The following is a 4,658-nucleotide window of genomic DNA, read 5'->3' as shown; positions in this document are numbered from 1 at the left end:
CCTGTTTGGTACTTGGGTTTCTTTACATCCATGGTTCCGCTGCAGTGATTCCACAGTCTCAGCTGGCAGAGCCATTGGGCTCATTGTCATTTGAGATCATCTTACTATGGTGTCAATCCTCACCTGTCCTTTGACAGTGGTGTCCTTGCTCCTCAACTGTAACTTGCATCCAGCTTGCTTTAAACTTGAGTCTAAGGCTAAGTTCTGCTGTCCTGGGAACCTAAAGCAGCACCATCAGGATGGTGTTCTCTGTCATTCAGTATGGATGTCAAAAATAGCCAAAACATGGCTTTCAGCAGGAAGTACTTTTTCATCATGGAATGTTCATGTGAAAGGCAGTTCTAAATGTCAGACAGGGACAGTAAATGTTCTCACTACTCTTCCACTATCTGATCCAATTCTTCAGATTTCCAAATCCTTTTCAGACTTAAACTTTACTTATATTTCTTACCTTACTGAAGGTAAGGCAGAACCATTAACCAGTTCCAGGTACTACTTTTCCCCCTAAAACAGATCATTGACCCCCCTCTGCAAGGATGGACTCAGAAGTGACACTGACAACAAACAGCATTAATTTGGCATGAGTTTCTGGAGTGTAGCTGGGAAAAAAATGGAAGCCTACTTCTCTACAGAGTATCTGATAGAAGCAGGGAATGCTCTTAACTTGTGAACTGAATTCTTTGAAGAGACAACACATGAAATAATGACTTGTTTAAAAAGTCTCAGAATTCAATGGAAAAAGACTGCCTGCTTTTCCCTAGTGAGTGCATTACTTGGATAATTTAGTGTAGTAGACATTGCCCCAAGTGTAACAAAAGAGGAAGTGGGCTCAAGAACAGTGTGACATTTCTTTGCGGACCTTATCATTGCTGCTCCCTGTTATGCTGAAAGAAGATCTTTCTTGGCTTTGTATAGAGGAGCTGGTTCTGTCCCTTTATGTTGTATGAATTCAGAAAAAAGGAAGGTTTTCTCAGTCCGCTTGTATCACAGAGCAGCAAGGAAGAGGATGGTAAGTCAAGCTTGTTCTGCTGCTATATCCATTTGGTGTACAGTTCTAAACAGGTCCTTGTACACCTGGTGAAGGGAATCACCTCTCTGGCTGCATGGCTCCAACCATTGCTTGGTTAATGGTTCTGCCCATTGACAAAGTAGTTTGATGAAAGAAGCAGATCAGTTTTCATTTTCAGGTGTTACAATCCACTGATACCATATGAAACTTACAAGACATTTTAAGCAGTATGAATACATAGGACACTTGAATGGTGGGTAAAGTATTAAAAAGAACTGAGACTGATCACATGGAAAAATGTTGCTGGATCGCAGTCCAGGAAGACAGTGAGGTCTTCTCTGGTGTTACCTGTAGTCCCAAACTTTTAAAATCAGAGCTGGATTATTTAAGTTTAGGAGCACCTTTTAGATCAGGGAAAGGAAAACACAACCATGCTGCGCTGCTGCACTGTAAACATGCAAAAGGTAGAAAAGAAAATAAAATTGTATTCAATAATATTTATCAAAACTCTTACATCTTGTAGAATACTATTCTATTAGTAGCATGGATTTTTCAACTTCTAACTTACTGTTCCCTGTAACAAGGAAGGTTTCTGGCTAAGTGAAAGTGCTGATTTACCCAATAATTCAGGACATGCCTTCATTTTAATATTTCTCAGAGTAGCAATATTGGTTCAGTCCCTGTTCTCCCTTCCAAATCTAGAGAAATGGCAGATAAAACTCAGCAATTTCATCAATATTTAATCAAAAGCATCTTAGAACTCAGGAGCTTGGTGTTTCACCCACAGTTCAAAACATTTCAAGCAGCTGGCTAAACCAGTCCCAAAGCCTGAAGTGCAAAACTGTCTTAGTAATTTTGCACAAAGGTACAGTACATTGTGTACAGAAGCAGAACTGAGATTCAGCAAGCACAGGGGAATCATTTGTAGCTCCTTCAGGAAAAGTGGTCTTAAACTAAAATTATACCACACTGCTGACAGTTACAATTAGACAAGTGTTAGTGAAATACTTAAAGGAAAGACAAGGGGAGTGGAGAACGGATGTGAAAGGTCATGATATTCGCAGTGACGTTCCCTCTGGGTTTGTGTCAACAGAAGCTTTGTGTCCTCAGATCTGGCCTGGAGCAGAGCTTGGCAAAACTATAAAGGGAGGCTGAAGCAGCAGAATCCCATCAAAAGAAGGCATGGATTTTCCTACCAGAAAGGCAATTCCATCTGTACTAAAGGAAACTACAGAGACTGCGAAGGTGGAGAGCACAATCATGAAAGACTCCATTTAGCTGCCATGATGATGATGACATCCTATTGCTGTGTGACATTTAAACAAGGATAATGTTTTCAGATAACACATTCACAGTAGCATGTTGAAGACTAGTCTGAGGAAAAGGAAACCTTTCATAAGTCGTAAGTTATGCTGAAATAGAAAACACAAGGAAAATAAACTTTGGAAACCATGTGTAAAACACAATATAGAAAATATATTCTCAGGAAAATATTCTGCAAGACATATAAACAAATAATAAACTCCTTTCCAATATATTGGGAATGAGAATCTGACAGTTTCTGTTTGGCCAATAATTGAGGAAGGTGTAAAAGATTTCAAACAAAACAAGGCCTTGGTAGATAATTAGAAGGGCACTTTCTCTCTGTGTTCACCCCGGAGGAATTCAGAGGGGTTCCTGTGCTAGAATCTTGTCCCTTTCCTGCATAGGTATGTGAGGTGCCACAGGATCCCTCTGCCTGAAACATCTGCCAGCTTGGTAGGAGAGGTTTCAATCAGTAGTAAATTGCCAAGAGCAGAAAATTCCCATCTAAAAGATGATGTATTTTAAAGGGCATCAGGAATGAAACAGCCAAACTGCCAACTATGGTTTGGAGCCTCTTGCTTAAAATTTCTCTAGTTTTAAAAAGGTTGAATTCACACCAGATCTTTTAGAAAAATCCTGGGGAGTTTTGGGACCAGCCTAATGTATGCAGTAGGCAAAATATTATTAATTATAAAAAAAAGCAGGGTTGGTAAAGACATCAATAAATGTGCTCTATCAAGGAAGAGTCAACATGTAAGGTGGAGACTTTTATCATAAACTTATCTTCGAAAGAATTGCTAGCCATGTGAACAGTACATGTCTGGCAAATTGTCTTGCTTTTCTGGAAGACTTTGGACAAATTCTCCAACGAAAGCCTTCCAAAAATAATTAATGTTGTCATCTGATACAAAATATTCCCAGGAATAACACTGTTAAAGATAGTTGTTAAATTAAATACTATTTAATACTAGTTAAGACACAATACGTGATACCTCAAATAGATCAGTTTTCGCAGTGGAGTGAAGCTGTCAGTAGAGATAGATGACCTCTGTTTGCATAAAGTTTATCAATGACTTAAAAAGGAGAAAGGAACAGCAATATGCCCAAAGTGGCTGAAGACAGTAAGTTACTTGGGGCAGTAGGAACAAAAAGTGGCTGCAAAAATTTTATACAAGGATTTCATTGTGGTGGATGGCTGAACGATCCCATGTAAAATTAAATTATTTGAAGGTACAAGTGGTGTACATGGGAAACACAGCCCACCCTTAATCCTGTGTTTATAATAAAGAGTCCTGAATGAGTCCTGAAACATACTCCTATTCAGGCAAAAATGTTGGAATTATAACAGACAGTCCTATAAAAAGATTAACTCAGTACTCAATATTGATCCAGAAGTTAGATGTTAGATATTATAAGGGAAACAATAGGATAATACACCAGGGAACAAATCCATGGTGCCCTCTTACTGTGAATAATGTGTATAGTATTTCCCCTTAATAATGGAAGTAGATATAATACAGCTATGGGAGGCACAGAGAGGCCTATTGTGGGTAAAAAATGGTTTCCACATAAAGAATCATTAACCAGGCTCAGAGTCAGCATCTGGAAAACAGAAGCCTGAAGAAAAAGATAACAGATCTGTAAATAAGCAATGGCAGCTAACACTGAATAGGCAATAGCTGTTTGCTCATGCGTTTAATGCAAGAACTACAGAGTATCACATAAAAGATGAGATAAATATGTACAAAAGAAGGTACTGTTTCATAAAGCATGTAATTAAGTGATGAAACTCATTGTTTTGGGCTGTTGTGAACACCAATGTTTGCCCGTGTTCAAATAATACTTAAGTATATTCAGAGCCAAAAAGAATTCATTAAGGGCTACTGATAACAAAACTGCTATATGCAGAAAAGCCTTATTGAAAATTAATGTTGTGGATTTGCAACAATTCAAGAACTAATTTTCTGACAGGAGTGGCCTGTGAAAAGATAATAAATTTTTATTTGTGTGCACACAGTTTTCTGTAAAATGGGAGAGAAAAATGTATTTTTATTAAAATAACTTCCTGGTTGGAATTCAGTTGCCATGAAAACAGAGATGATTTGGTGTTAGCAAGACTGTTATGAATTACCTGACTATTCTGCAATTTTAAAAATCCAGTCAGTATCACAAATCCCATTTCCTTCCAACTTTAAACACTCATGGGGTAGTATATCCAGACTACACAAAAAGCAGAGACTCAGCTTTGCTCAGATAATTTACTTCTTGTCAAAATTAGACCAGCTGGCATAAGGCACAAAGGTGCCATGGATTCTGGGAGGCGGAAAACCATTAGCATTACCAG

This window comes from Melospiza melodia, chromosome 1 (genome assembly GCF_035770615.1).
Source record: "Melospiza melodia melodia isolate bMelMel2 chromosome 1, bMelMel2.pri, whole genome shotgun sequence".
In the NCBI taxonomy this organism is placed as follows: domain Eukaryota; kingdom Metazoa; phylum Chordata; class Aves; order Passeriformes; family Passerellidae; genus Melospiza; species Melospiza melodia.
Note: the sequence above shows the minus strand (reverse complement) of the source record.